This window comes from Lissotriton vulgaris, chromosome 8 (genome assembly GCF_964263255.1).
Source record: "Lissotriton vulgaris chromosome 8, aLisVul1.2, whole genome shotgun sequence".
In the NCBI taxonomy this organism is placed as follows: domain Eukaryota; kingdom Metazoa; phylum Chordata; class Amphibia; order Caudata; family Salamandridae; genus Lissotriton; species Lissotriton vulgaris.
In genome coordinates this window covers 152,374,681-152,390,319 of record NC_141696.1, presented here as the reverse complement: position 1 = coordinate 152,390,319, position 15,639 = coordinate 152,374,681, and the positions used below count along the sequence as shown (strand labels likewise).

At 46.7% G+C, this 15,639-nt stretch overlaps 5 non-coding genes across 5 annotated transcripts; all 5 read right to left on the bottom strand.

Moving 5' to 3' along the window:
• Nucleotides 1–12,076: 12,076 nt before the first annotated feature.
• Nucleotides 12,077–12,159, bottom strand: TRNAL-UAG (transfer RNA leucine (anticodon UAG)). Its single transcript has one exon. It is a non-coding gene; the product is annotated as a tRNA-Leu (tRNA).
• A 1,026-nt stretch (nucleotides 12,160–13,185) lies between these two features.
• TRNAL-AAG (transfer RNA leucine (anticodon AAG)) lies at nucleotides 13,186–13,268 on the bottom strand. Its single transcript has one exon. It is a non-coding gene; the product is annotated as a tRNA-Leu (tRNA).
• A 906-nt stretch (nucleotides 13,269–14,174) lies between these two features.
• On the bottom strand, nucleotides 14,175–14,257 carry TRNAL-UAG (transfer RNA leucine (anticodon UAG)). The gene has a single exon. It is a non-coding gene; the product is annotated as a tRNA-Leu (tRNA).
• A 1,024-nt stretch (nucleotides 14,258–15,281) lies between these two features.
• TRNAL-AAG (transfer RNA leucine (anticodon AAG)) lies at nucleotides 15,282–15,364 on the bottom strand. Its single transcript has one exon. It is a non-coding gene; the product is annotated as a tRNA-Leu (tRNA).
• Nucleotides 15,365–15,556: 192 nt separating this feature from the next.
• Nucleotides 15,557–15,639, bottom strand: TRNAR-CCG (transfer RNA arginine (anticodon CCG)). The gene has a single exon. It is a non-coding gene; the product is annotated as a tRNA-Arg (tRNA).

Sequence of the window (15,639 nt, the reverse complement as noted above, 5' to 3'; positions counted from 1 at the left end):
TTGGACGACCTTCCTTTTACGCTTAGGTACCGGTGGCAGATCATGGTGTGCCTCTGCCTCACTGTCAGACCGCAGTTGTCGTGGTTCCCAAGACAGATCACTTGCACCAGAACGAGGTGGGCTTGAAGAAGATGTAGACACCCCCCTTGATCTTTTCCTTGCTAGGGATGTGGAAGACAATGAATGATCATCAGGAGGAGTGGCTTCCAATGATACCTCAGCTTCATTGTCGATTTCCAAATGTGCCCCTACTTCGGGAGGAACAACTATTGTGGGCACTTGTGAACGTCCATGCACCTTTGCTTGCGCATCTCCTTTTGCTGCCTCTCCTTCCACATGTACTTGGGCGTGTACTTGCACATGGTGTTGTTGTTGCGGCTGTGGTTGTTCAACACTTGTCAGATGAGTTACAACAACCTGTGTTGATTCAGGGACATTGCTGCTACTTTCTTGCGATGAGCCAACATCACTGGTCGATGGTGATTGGAGAAGTACACTGACTGCCTCTGAAGCACTCAAGGGCTTTGACTTAAGTTGGCGTGGTGGTGGAGGCACTGAACCCAATGGAGCAGGGGTGCTGCTCTCAGGTTGGTCCCCAGCAGATCCTGCTGCTGCAGGCGTACTTTTTTTTTTGCTCCCAAAAAAAGTGGCGGGTGGCACACCAGCCTCCTTGGTAACTTGCTTCTTCTGCTCCTTACTAGCAACTTTCTTGCTAGAGGAGCTACGGAGAACTTTCTTTGGGGCCATCTTCTTCAGAGCAGGTCAGACAGCAGGCCGCAGTTGCACGAATTGTAGAGTTGTCTGAGGCCAGACGTGACGTCGCGTGACGTTATGCTGCACACACACACCGCTGCAGGACTTCTTCCTGGCACTGGTGGTTCTCTTGAGTCTTGTGCACCTAAAAAAAATGGAAGACAGAGGAACATCAGTTCAGTTATAGAGCACAAAAAAATCGAAAAACACTGCAAAATCAGCACAATCCCAATCCATCCATGCCCTCCATAATGTTTAAATTCAAGACAACCCACAGAAAGACTAGGCCCATGCAAGACTCACTACCCCTGGGCATAAATAAAGGTTGAAAAGTAGGCAAAATGGTTGGAGGCCTAACAACAAAGCCTGCATTCAAAATGGCCACTTGCCTGCCAAGCACATGGCCAGTGCCTGTAGCTGCACTCAAAATGGCCACCAGCCACATGGCATGTCCCTCCCCATGAACACCCCCAAAAATCGAAAAACACTGCAAAATCAGCACAATCCTATTCCATCCATGGCCTCCATGATGTTTAAATTCAAGACAGCCCACAGAAAGACTAGGCCCATGCTAGACTCAAATACCCCTGGTGAAAAGGCCCCAACAACAGGTCAAAAATCGAAAAACACAAAATTTTACAAAAAAAAAATCGAAAAACACAGAAAAATCAGCACAATCCCAATTCATCTATGGCCTCCATGATGTTTAAATTCAAGACAACCCACAGAAATACTAGGCCCATGCAAGACTCACTACCCCTGGCATAAATAAAGGTTGAAAAGTAGGCAAAATGGTTGGAGGCCTAACAACAAAGCCTGCATTCAAAATGGCCACTTGCCTGCCAGCACATGGCCAGTGCCTGTAGCTGCACTCAAAATGGCCACCAGCCACATGGCATGTCCCTCCCCATGAACACCCCCAAAAATCGAAAAACACTGCAAAATCAGCACAATCCCATTCCATCCATGATGTTTAAATTCAAGACAGCCCACAGAAAGACTAGGCCCCATGCACCACTCACTACCCCTGGTCAAGGCCCCAACAACAGGTCAAAAATCGAAAAACACAAAATTTTACAAAAAAAAAAAATCGAAAAACACAGAAAAATCAGCACAATCCCAATTCATCTATGGCCTCCATGATGTTTAAATTCAAGACAACCCACAGAAATACTAGGCCCATGCAAGACTCACTACCCCTGGCATAAATAAAGGTTGAAAAGTAGGCAAAATGGTTGGAGGCCTAACAACAAAGCCTGCATTCAAAATGGCCACTTGCCTGCCAGCACATGGCCAGTGCCTGTAGCTGCACTCAAAATGGCCACCAGCCACATGGCATGTCCCTCCCCATGAACACCCCCAAAAATCGAAAAACACTGCAAAATCAGCACAATCCTATTCCATCCATGGCCTCCATGATGTTTAAATTCAAGACAGCCCACAGAAAGACTAGGCCCATGCTAGACTCAAATACCCCTGGTGAAAAGGCCCCAACAACAGGTCAAAAATCGAAAAACACAAAATTTTACAAAAAAAAAAAATCGAAAAACACAGAAAAATCAGCACAATCCCAATTCATCTATGGCCTCCATGATGTTTAAATTCAAGACAACCCACAGAAATACTAGGCCCATGCAAGACTCACTACCCCTGGCATAAATAAAGGTTGAAAAGTAGGCAAAATGGTTGGAGGCCTAACAACAAAGCCTGCATTCAAAATGGCCACTTGCCTGCCAGCACATGGCAAGTGCCTGTAGCTGCACTCAAAATGGCCACCAGCCACATGGCATGTCCCTCCCCATGAACACCCCCAAAAATCGAAAAACACTGCAAAATCAGCACAATCCCATTCCATCCATGGCCTCCATGATGTTTAAATTCAAGACAACCCACAGAAATACTAGGCCCATGCAAGACTCACTACCCCTGGCATAAATAAAGGTTGAAAAGTAGGCAAAATGGTTGGAGGCCTAACAACAAAGCCTGCATTCAAAATGGCCACTTGCCTGCCAGCACATGGCCAGTGCCTGTAGCTGCACTCAAAATGGCCACCAGCCACATGGCATGTCCCTCCCCATGAACACCCCCAAAAATCGAAAAACACTGCAAAATCAGCACAATCCCATTCCATCCATGATGTTTAAATTCAAGACAGCCCACAGAAAGACTAGGCCCCATGCACCACTCACTACCCCTGGTCAAGGCCCCAACAACAGGTCAAAAATCGAAAAACACAAAATTTTACAAAAAAAAAAATCGAAAAACACAGAAAAATCAGCACAATCCCAATTCATCTATGGCCTCCATGATGTTTAAATTCAAGACAACCCACAGAAATACTAGGCCCATGCAAGACTCACTACCCCTGGCATAAATAAAGGTTGAAAAGTAGGCAAAATGGTTGGAGGCCTAACAACAAAGCCTGCATTCAAAATGGCCACTTGCCTGCCAGCACATGGCCAGTGCCTGTAGCTGCACTCAAAATGGCCACCAGCCACATGGCATGTCCCTCCCCATGAACACCCCCAAAAATCGAAAAACACTGCAAAATCAGCACAATCCCATTCCATCCATGATGTTTAAATTCAAGACAGCCCACAGAAAGACTAGGCCCCATGCACCACTCACTACCCCTGGTCAAGGCCCCAACAACAGGTCAAAAATCGAAAAACACAAAATTTTACACAAAAAAAAAATCGAAAAACACAGAAAAATCAGCACAATCCCAATTCATCTATGGCCTCCATGATGTTTAAATTCAAGACAACCCACAGAAAGAATCAGTCCACCCACCACTGAGTACCCCTGGGAAAAGGCCCCAAAACAGCCCAAAAATCGAAAATCCCAAAATTTTAGTTGCAGCAACTGTAATGCCCCAAACAAACTTACTTGTAAAATTTCTAATCCAACAGTGATCCAAAGAAAGTCAAAAAGGCCTCAAATCCAAAGATCCAGCAGCATCCACAAAAGGTAATCCTTCCAGGTCCACATCCGAATGAAAAGTGACCAGGAGATGGACAAAGCACTGGGAGGAGCCTGCTGAAAAGGAACAGGAAGTTGAAGACTATGGGGCACTTCCTTCCTCCCACCCCCCTGCCCCCCTCCCCAAAATGGACTCCTCGCTAAAAAAGTGCAGGCAAATGTCAAACTAAGGAGTTATTCACATAAAAATCATCATTTCTAGAAGGTTTATGCTGCTTGCTGGTGGATTTCTTGTGCAGAATTGCAAATTTATATTTTCGCGCGCCGCATCTCAAATCTCGCAATTGCGAAGTACCGCGAGACGTGATCTCGTCGTACTCGCGTTGACAAACTATCGCTGGCAAGCCGCGATGACGTAATCGCGCTCGCCAATTCCCGCGGGATCACACAGCAAGATCCAAAATGGCGCAGCACTCGCAAACTATCGAAAAAAACAACTCGGCAAACGATGATAAACGCCGCGCGCCGCAAAAATTGTATCACCAACGCCGCGCGCCGCCCAAAAAATCCGCTGCGTGCGAATTTGCGGATTTTGCGGGAAATCCGCAAATCTCGCGGATTGCGGATTTCCCGAAAATCCGCAAAATCCGCGAGCGGAACGGATTTTCCGCCCACGCTTACTATATTCTCAGTTGTACCGTTGAATTGCTCAGGAGGACAAACCAGATTTCATTTTCTTTTTTTTCATAGGCATGCAACTGCCACTGTGTCACACCACTAGTACCACCGCTATGAGGAAATTTTATCCGACCAAGATTGCCAACCTTATTCGCTGTTTCCCGTGGAGCCTGCCCTGGGTCTAGCCCTACTTTCAAACACAAATTACAGGTAAGATAAGCGTTTGGTGGTTTGGGGGTATAATGGAGTATAAGTACGAGAGACGAGAGACTGAAGGTAGTACTACTAAAGTCCTAGGACTCTTGGATTCACTTCACTTAGTCTGTGAGAGGCACTTAGTGTTGAAAACATTTGGGCATTTACACTTAAAGGAAGAAAATGGAACTAAACTTTCAGGAAAACAAAGTCACTGTTAAACCCCCACCCGCCAGGCAAGCAGTAAGAAACGGGTATGCTCAGATAAAGTTTGAAAAAGTATATTTATATCCCTAACAAAATAATCTCCCGCAAGACCCTCCCTAACCCCAACGATTGTCCTTCAAAAGTCCCCAAAAACCCAACTCCCAATTCCCACCCCCCAAAAGTCTCTAAAAAAGGGGCAAGGGACACTATGGGTGGATGCTGTCAACTTTTTGGGCCAGGGCATCATGCTCCTGGCGGAGCAAGGCGTGCTCTACACGGAGCCCCTCCAACTGGTTGGAAAAGTGGTGGAGCTCCTGCTGGAGGCGGGACACCATCAGGGTACTGCGGCTCAGGCGTGCCTTCAATGCCTTGTAGGTGCAACGGCTGTGAGAGGAAGCTGTAGCTGTTGTCCTTGCTACTCGGCGGTGGCGTTTGGCTTTGGCAGCCTGGCTCAGTCTGGGTGGACCACTGTGCTGGGTGGCACTGGCAGCCCGTGGGGGAACGGAGGCCGATGCAGACGACGTAGTTGTTGTGGTCGACTGCACACTTTCTTCGTCCTCCAGGGCCACCAGCCACCGATATTCGGCCACAGTGGCATCGATCCGCCGTTGCCGGGCCGCTCTAGCCAGCTCCTTCCTCCTTGTTCGTTTGGAAGGAGAACCTATATGAAGAAAGAAAGACATAGTCTGTAACCAATGCTCTTTAAGATTAACTCAATCATTCAGCAGAAATTTGTGTTGCACTACAACTAGCAACTTGCAAACGCATTACATAACTATTGAGGCCAGTATCTATCTAACCTCACACTTCTTCATCCTTGCTCTAACATTAGTGGGAGTTTAAGGAACAAATTCTACGAGCACTATGGACTTCCATTGGGGTCGACTATGAAAGTACACCAGTCTTATTCTTCTTCTTGTCTCTTGTTTTGGAAAATTGGTACGTTATCTTCTACAAGCCGGCATAATGGCAGCGCAGTAAACTTGCACCCGAGAAAAAGAGACGCACGCCATGAGGAGTGACCTAGACTTGCGTTGCGTTACTGTACCCGTCTAGTACATGCAGGTGGTGAAGCTCTTACTTTTCTATTACGGGTGGCACTGAGAATACTCTGTTACAACTCAAGGGCTACTGCTTAATTAATTTAACTTTCACCCTACAGTGGAAATGAGTACTAGAAATGGAAAATTGAAGAAGATAAATAATCTGATTATCTATCACTTCACATGGGATGTTTTTGCTTATATATGGGATGACTTTAGGTGCTTTGCTTTTTATTGAGTGACCAGTGATACATCCACACATGAATGACTGAGTACTACTAAACTTATTAAGAGAGGTAGGGAGTGGCCACCGTAATAACCGGATCTATGCAGTGCTTGCAATACAAACTACTGCTACTATTGATGGTAGTATTTGGACAAAATTAAAAGTTCTTTTCCTTGCCTTTCCTACACTGGAACGGACGTGCGGGTGCAGTGTTACATGCTCTTCAAAGTTACACTTAGTTCATCCACTGACCGTCTACTCTCTCTAGATCATGGGTACTCACAAACTTTCTCTCAGGGGCTACATTTACAGTGTAGTTTGGGGCCGAGGGCCGCACTGGTGGGGGCGGAGTCAGAGGGGGCGGGGCTAAAGCAAAACGATAACTTGTGACCATGAGGTTGCACACAGGTCCCTGCAGCAGATGCCCTCATCCACTGAGCCACCAGACCCAGCATTTACATACATCTCTCTCCCTCCTGCTCTCCCTCCTGCCCTCCCTCTCCATCTCTCTCTCCCTCCTGCCCTCCCTCTCCCTCCCCCTCTGTCATGTCACTGTGTGTGTGTCTATCTGTGTCAGCCTTCAGCCCGGGTTGAGACCGCTTCCTCAACGCGCACACACAGACAACAACACCAAAGTACTTAACAGGTCTTTAAAAGACCATTAACATATTATTGAGGCTTTGTTTGTTGTAGCGCCCCTGCTTCTCCACCCTGACAATCACTGCTTGCCCGGCCCCACAGAGCAGAGGCTTTGTTCTATTTCACCTCTTTGTGGCCTTGCATCTCCACTCTGCTCTGTGGGGGCCGGGGGAGCAGTGATTGTCAGAGTGGAGATGCAGGGGCACTAACAGGTGAAATACAAAAAAGCCTCTGCTCTGTGGGGGCCGGGGGAGCAGTGATTGTCTGCAAGGTCTGCGCACCGCCAAGGAAGGCTTGCCGGGCCACCACCGGCCCGCGGGCCGTACTATGAGTACCCCTGCTCTAGATACACATATGCTATCTAAGAGTCAGATAGTAGCATGATCCAGGTATATGGACACATACAGTTTCTGTGTCACCCACCCAGGCTGTTGTCCTTCCACCCATCATTGCTTCATCATTCACCCAGCCATGCATCTCATATTCTTGCCTTCCCAGCTAGTCTTCAATCTCAATAAGTAAGGAATATATAAGAGCTTACCTCTGGCCGCCACCACCACCGTCTCAACTCTCACAGCCGCCGCCTCCTCCCCTGAAGAATCGCCCTCCGCCTCCGTGTCGAGCACCACCACCTCCACACTGGCCCCGCCATCAGATGTTCCACCTACAAAGTACATTTAAGAATGTTAGAATAAAGCACTCACTAGTCTTTGGTCTAGGAATGAAGACATGTGAAAACAATGTAATTTGTGACTGTCTACGTTAAAGTTAAAAAAAATGTCCCTTTTTCCAGGGAAGGTTGTCTTGCTGCACTTTTTGGCACAACTGATGAAGGCTGTTTTTTTAACACGCACCATTTTTCTCCACACAGACAGAAGATGGACTTCTAGTTCTAACAACAAGATCAAGTTGAAACGAGGTGAGAGCTCGGCTCGACCACAAGAAATGTCTTCAATTAATCGTCAGCACTAACCACTTTTCCATTATCAGTTAAACGTTTAGTTTTATTATGACTTCATTTTAATAAATGTGTTTACTTTTAATAAAGCTTTTAAACTTAAATACAATCTGTGTTTTTTGGTCCAGACTAGAGTGACTGAGCGAAAGGTTTTGCAATTTTTGCAAGCATGAGTCCAGATAGAACACTTCAAAAGACATTATGGACAATCCCAGAGGACTGCACTAAGTTGATAGAGCTATTGCTGACTAGAATCATGGGAGTTTCGCCAACCGTGCAATCTTAGTTAGCTACACAGACAGACTAATAAGAATAATCTAGTAATACCACAGGGAGTCATAGTAGAGGCAGGATAAGAATTTAGATACAGTCTACAAGAAGAGCAAAGACAATTTTGAAAAAAGTCAAATGAGGAACGCTAGGAAAAATAGGTACTAGTCTAAAATGAAAACTTACTGGGGCCAGCAGAGGAGCCCTCGCCTGCCCGATCCTGGCCCTGTTGAACAGCATCCGCCGCCTGCTGCTCCTGTGTCCTCCTCTCGCCCCTGGGGGGAGCTGACGTACAACATGAAAGAAAGAACAGAAAACATGGATGATTGTTGCTTGTCAATGTCAACCAAATCCAACATTTCAAAAGAACAATAACAAAATATTTCCGCGAAATTATATTGATTAGGGTTAGTTTTCATTTATTTGCGGACCTGTGACTTCGAAAGTCACGTAACTCACTAAACAAAGTACTGAAACGTTCACCTAGGACTGGCAGGCAGCAGTCCGCAGGCAAGACGCAAAGTGACAGACAAACTCCATTGTGATTTCAGTCAGATCAGTGACAACACTAACAGTTGCCTGCTACATTACCAGTCATTTAAATAGTCAAACTATCAATCCACCGCCACTATTTTTCTTATTGTCAGGGGTACAAAGGAAGGGGCAGATTTAAGCCCCTTGCGGCTCTTTTGCGCCGTTCTTGCGTGACTTTTGTGATGCAGCAGCTAAACAAAAAAGGGCGCCATGGTGCGGCGTATAATATTATAACAACGTGACGCATTTGGGAGATGCATCCCGTTATAAAGCCCTGCGCCATCAGGGGGCGTTCCGGCGCAAGGGAGGGCATTCCTGCGCTGGAACACATCCTAATAGTGGCTGAGGGAAATCTACAAAATTTCAATCAGTCACCTTTAGGACAATGATGCGTCACACAAACCCTGCACCTGCTTGAAGCAGACGTACGGCATGACCCAGCATTGGGGAGATAGGGTACCCCAGAGCATTGCTGGAGCTGCGCCATCGTTGTGACGCAACTCCAGCAGTAAAGCTTCGGTGACGTTTTGGGCCCATGGTGCGCCGCATTGCAAATACGGCGCACCATGTTTGGTGGTGGTAGCGGGCCGCACAATTAATGGCGCATCCCTGCTACTTTGCAGGGATGCGACGGTAATTGCAATTCTGCCCCTTAGGGGCATACTTACTTACGCGTTCTGGCGCATCTCCAGAGATGCGCCAGATCAAATGCGTCACGCAAAACTACCCTTGCGACACGGCAGATGCGCCTCATTTACAATGCGGCGCGCCCTGGCGCAAGGGTAGGCACTTGCGTGACGCATCTCGTCACGTAAGAGCGGCGCATCGCTGGAGTCACGTCGCCAACGCAATGCAACTCCAGTAATGCTCAGGGCCACCCAATACTTAACATGCTGTGTCAGTCCTTTAGCCTGCTTCGAGCAGACATAAGGAATTGAATTGACGTAGCAGCGTCGCAGAAGTGCCTGCGTTAAATCTTGTAGATTTCACGCAGGCAATTTTGCGAGGCGCACAGCCGCCGGACCGCCCACCCTGCGTATTAGGAACGCACCCATTGTGGTGCAGGCCCATGGCTTTATAACGTGACGCATCTCCCTAGATGCGTCATGCTGTAAATGACTCGCAGGGATGCGGCACGTTTACGCCGCTGTTGCGTCACGCAAGGCAACGTAAACGTGGCGCAAGGGGCTTGTAAATGTAATCTGCCCCCTAGTGTCTAGCATCACGCAGTTCTGTAAAGTACACTCATACATAATAGTTACTCAGGCCAATGAGACCACGAAATAGAAAACAAATAAGCATAGTAGCAACGCCACTGAGAAGGAGAGCAGTGCACCTGATATGCACAGAAGATTTTGAAATTTAATTTAACTACAATGTAATCGTCATCAGCGGCATTATTGGCTTGCTCCATGTAAAAAACAAATATTTGCAATACAACAACACAGAGCAGGAGAAAACATCATAGTAGTGAGTGATTAAATGGCTACTACTACTCACCAAGCCCGGGGATCTCCAAGCCGAGCTGGTCCAGCAGGTCGCGCTCGCGGTCCAGGAGGTCCGTCCAGCGATGGGTGACCTGGCTGTAGGTGCGCTGGACCCCGTAGAGGTGGGATATGGCCCAGCACACCTTCTCCCACCGCTTCCGGCGCTCCCGCATGTTGTAGCCGCCGGCCGCGATCCTGCCGCCTCCCGCGATGGTCCTGGGCAGGCGGCGCTGGACGAAGTAGACCAGCGCGCCCACTTCCTCCGGGCTGAATATCTCCCGTCGCGTCACCTGCTCCCCCCTCAATCTCCCGCATGCTGTCCTGGCACTGGGTCCAGCACTACTCCCCGCCGCCGCTGCGGCCCTCAAGTGCCTGGGCAGCTTCACGGCGCCTGGCTTGACCATGGTCTGGGCAGGTAAGGTAGGAAGAAGTAGAAAATTAAGAAAGAATAGGATAGGGAAGAAGAAAAGAAAAGAGTTTAAAAAAGTAGTTTAAAAGTAAAGAAAAATAGCAGAAAAGACAAAAATATACAGCTAGGAAAAGAGAGGGATAGATAAGAAGCAAATTCGTAAAAAAAAAACTGAAAACAAGCAAAGGACGGCAAAGATACCAAGAGGATTAAACACCATGCCCAGACACAGGAAATGAATGAAAAACAAGATGGCCGGCGCCCGTTCACGAGCGCGAAAGTAAGTTCACGCGAGATTTTCCTCGCGATCTCGTGCGAACCTCTAGATTTCCCGCGCGATCTCGTGCGAACCTCTACTCGCAATGCGCTTACTGCGCGAGATTATACATAGCGGGCGGAAACGGAAATACGTCACGCAAACAAAATGGCCGCGCCCGTACTCGACCTTGGGGTAAATTCGCGTGTTGCGCTGCAAGCGGCTCGCGAATACTGCAAAAAAACTCGCGAAACAACAAGCCGCAAAAAAATAAAATGCTCATTCGCACGAATTGGCGGCTTCCGCGGTCGGTTTCGCACGACGCCGCGCCCCGCGAATAGCGCGAAAAAAACCGCAAAACGATTTCAGCAAAAGCAAAAGCAATGAGCAGGTGCAAAAGGTCAACCTCATGATTTGTAACGATTCTTTGTATTGCTTCCTGAGGGGGCCCTCCAGAATTCGGTTGCCTGCTTGCAACTATTGTGTGACCCTGCTCTGACCTTAACTGTATGCCACAAAGGTCCTGATTTACAGCTAAAGGAGCAGACAAGCAGGTGCCAGGCTCGAACTTGAAATTCTTTCAGTGACACATTAATTAGCCCCTAATTCATTATTGTCAGTTGGGCAAGGCAGGAGTTGTTAATAAACTAACCCCAAATTAATTCATGTCAGTTCAAGCAGGGCAGGTGGGCTTGCTTTTCCCCCCCATCTTCTACAGTGATGATGAACCAGAGGGTGGCATTGATGTAACAGAGGGTGGCATGGGTCAAAGAGAGGGTGCCAGTGGTGAAACAGAGGGTGCTGGGAGGCTGTGATGATGAACCAGACGTAGAAACAACATAGTCGCGACCGTTGCGAGCCGACAAGTAAGTTCACAATTGCGAACTAGTACCAAATCCTCGCGAACTGGCAGAAACAATTGCGAACACACAAAAAAAAGAAAATCCGCAAATTTGCGGGAATTTGCGGATTTTGCGGATTGCGAGTTCGCAAATCCGCAAAATTCGCGAACGCGAGATCCGCAAAATTCGCCCATGCTTAGCTATTAACCAGCCACTTGAACGGCCCAAAGCTGCTTTGAAATTGAGTCAACAGCCACCTCTTGGCTAGCTAAAGCAAATTCAACAAGGAATTTCAATGTCACAACATAGGGTGGAATATGCAAATCTAAGCAGCCCCTGATCACAGCCCTGAGGAAATTGCCGTAAGTGTGCTGGAGTCCAACTGTCTACCAGATGCTAGGCATTCTTCCATATTTGCATGGCCTGTCTGGCCAGGGCATACAAGAGCATGACTCTTCCAGATGAGCTCTTACATGGGTCCTATGCTCACATAGTAAGGACTGCACTTTGTCAGCAAGACTTTATACAACCGAAATATATGAGAAACCCCAGCTCTCTTGACTAGATGAGGACGGAATCACATCCCAGGTGAAGACCAACAGATGCAACTTCCATCAGATGTTAACCTGAAAAAGGAGATTATATCTCCAAAAGTCATGTCAGAAGTGGGATTTGAACCCACGCCTCCAGAGGAGACTGCGGCCTAAACACAGCGCCTTAGACCACTCGGCCATCCTGACAGTGCAGAGTCTTAAGAAATGTATAAAAGTCACTAAGAAATTTCTGCCTCCATGCAAGCCTGAAATAATTTAAACCTTCAAACACAAGGTGCAACTTTATGCACAGGACAATAAACACAGAAGATCACATGTGAAAGCATTTCATTTCACAGGTGTACAATTTTTATGCTTTTAGAATACCTCATACCTCTCACCAGCTATTTAGGGTCCTGTATCCTACTCACAAAATTACCTTGCCTGCGACCTCTCTCTCTACATAAACAACTACTGCACAGGAAGTAGGAAGGCAGAAGGTGGGGCATATTATGCAAATGTATGCTGTCAATGTGCCTTGCAGATTCATGCAGGATTTCTAGATCCTTGCTGGATACAAGAGAGCAGACCTTGTTTCAGATCAACTGTCCCTAGCAGGGAACGTCTGAGCACATGCAGTCTTTTGCTCTCTAGCCCCTGGCCTGGGACTCACCCTCACTGGCTGAGGTGTGAATTTCTGCGATACCAACGTTGCATAGATGGTACGTTTGTGGTCGGTTTGGGATGGGTGGAAGGTCAAAAGCAGGGAAAAGTATGTCGCCTTCACTTCTAGTCTCCTCTTCTAGGCCTACCTGCCGTTCCCTCACTCTGTCTTTGTTTCATTCTCTCCTTCCTCAACACCGCCTTCTCACTCACTCGCTCTATCACTTGTGCTCTTTCCCCTTGCTCTGCATTTCATAGTGGAAACATCTCTTGAATGGAGCATTAGAAAATGAGGTTACATAAAATGAACAATCTACTTATTGGAAACCAAAAATATCACAAGACTGAATGTAACCCATTTCATTAATAAAAGGGACTTTTTAAGCACTCCCCAAAAAACACATACAACACCACGAGTGCTAGAAGAATATTATACGAGCTTGAAGACAAAATTGGGCAAATTAATTTGCAGTTGAAACTGAAGTTTGTTACTTATTCAGATATTATATGCACTGCCAATTTTTAGCTGAGATTCTAAAAGAACTCAGAGACAAAATGGACTTAACGTTTTGTCAGAAGTGGGATTCGAACCCACGCCTCCAGGAGGGACTGCGGCCTTAACGCAGCGCTTTAGACCACTCAGCCATCCTGACCACATGTTGCTTGATCATCTACAGAGAGGGAAAGATATTGTGAACCAAAAAAAGCACACATCTTAGGCCATGAGTGGCTAGAGCAAGAAAAAAACTCACTGCACTTTTCCAAGTAGACAACCATATAAGCCCATGTGAGGGAAATGATCTGATTTTTTCTCTCTCAAGAAAAAAGTAGAGTAAACACACAATTGTCAGAAGTGGGATTTGAACCCACCCCTCCAGAAGAGACTACAACCTGAACGCAGCGCCTTAGACCACTCGGCCATCCTGTCTTGCATTTGTGGATCCTTCCATAGGCCAGACAGCCATGCAAGTGTGGTACCGAAAAGGCATGCCCTCAATTTATTTATCCTATTATAAGTCCTTCAACAGATCTTTGAACAATCCATAGAGAGCAGTACCTATGAAGAACTCTTTAGACCTTTAAGGCGTACAAAGAGAAAGTGCTATTCACCAGCCACTTGAACGGCCCAAAGCTGCTTTGAAATTGAGTCAACAGCCACCTCTTGGCTAGCTAAAGCAAATTCAACAAGGAATTTCAATGTCACAACATAGGGTGGAATACGCAAATCTAAGCAGCCCCTGATCACAGCCCTGAGGAAATTGCCGTAAGTGTGCTGGAGTCCAACTGTCTACCAGATGCTAGGCATTCTTCCATATTTGCATGGCCTGTCTGGCCAGGGCATACAAGAGCATGACTCTTCCAGATGAGCTCTTACATGGGTCCTATGCTCATATAGTAAGGACTGCACTTTGTCAGCAAGACTTTATACAACCGAAATATATGAGAAACCCCAGCTCTCTTGACTAGATGAGGACGGAATCACATCCCAGGTGAAGACCAACAGATGCAACTTCCATCAGATGTTAACCTGAAAAAGGAGATTATATCTCCAAAAGTCATGTCAGAAGTGGGATTCGAACCCACGCCTCCAGAGGAGACTGCGGCCTAAACACAGCGCCTTAGACCACTCGGCCATCCTGACAGTGCAGAGTATTAAGAAATGTATAAAAGTCACTCAGAAATTTCTGCCTCCATGCAAGCCTGAAATAATTTAAACCTTCAAACACAAGGTGCAACTTTATGCACAGGACAATAAACACAGACGATCACATGTGAAAGCATTTCATTTCACAGGTGTACAATTTTTATGCTTTTAGAATACCTCATACCTCTCACCAGCTATTTAGGGTCCTGTATCCTACTCACAAAATTACCTTGCCTGCGACCTCTCTCTCTACACAAACAACTACTGCACAGGAAGTAGGAAGGCAGAAGGTGGGGCATATTATGCAAATGTATGCTGTCATTGTGCCTTGCAGATTCATGCAGGATTTCTAGATCCTTGCTGGATACAAGAGAGCAGACCTTGTTTCAGATCAACTGTCCCTAGCAGGGAACGTCTGAGCACATGCAGTCTTTTGCTCTCTAGCCCCTGGCCTGGGACTCACCCTCACTGGCTGAGGCGTGAATTTCTGCATACCAACGTTGCATAGATGGTACGTTTGTGGTCGGTTTGGGATGGGTGGGAGGTCAAAAGCAGGGAAAAGTATGTCGCCTTCACTTCTAGTCTCCTCTTCTAGGCCTACCTGCCGTTCACTCACTCTGTCTTTGTTTCATTCTCTCCTTCCTCAACACCCCTTCTCACTCACTCGCTCTATCACTTGTGCTCTTTCCCCTTGCTCTGCATTTCATAGTGGAAACATCTCTTGAATGGAGCATTAGAAAATGAGGTTACATAAAATTAACAATCTACTTATTGGAAACCAAAAATATCACAAGACTGAATGTAACCCATTTCATTAATAAAAGGGACTTTTTAATCACCCCCCAAAAAACACATAAAGCACCACGAGTGCTAGAAGAATATTATACGAGCTTGAAGACAGAATTGGGCAAATTCATTTGCAGTTGAAACTGAAGTTTGTTACTTATTCAGATATTATATGCACTGCCAATTTTTAGCTGAGATTCTAAAAGAACTCAGAGACAAAATGGACTTAAAGTTTTGTCAGAAGTGGGATTCGAACCCACGTCTCCAGGAGAGACTGCGGCCTTAACACAGCACCTTAGACCACTCGGCCATCCTGACCACATGTTGCTTGATCATCTACAGAGAGGGAAAGATATTGTGAACCAAAAAAAGCACACATCTTAGGTCATGAGTGGCTAGAGCAAGAAAAAAACTCACTGCACTTTTCCAAGTAGACAACCATATGAGCCCATGTGAGGGAAATGATCTGATTTTTTCTCTCTCAAGAAAAAAGTAGAGGAAACACACAATTGTCAGAAGTGGGATTTGAACCCACGCCTCGAGAAGAGACTTCGACCGGAACGCAGCGCCTTAGACCACTCGGCCATCCTGAC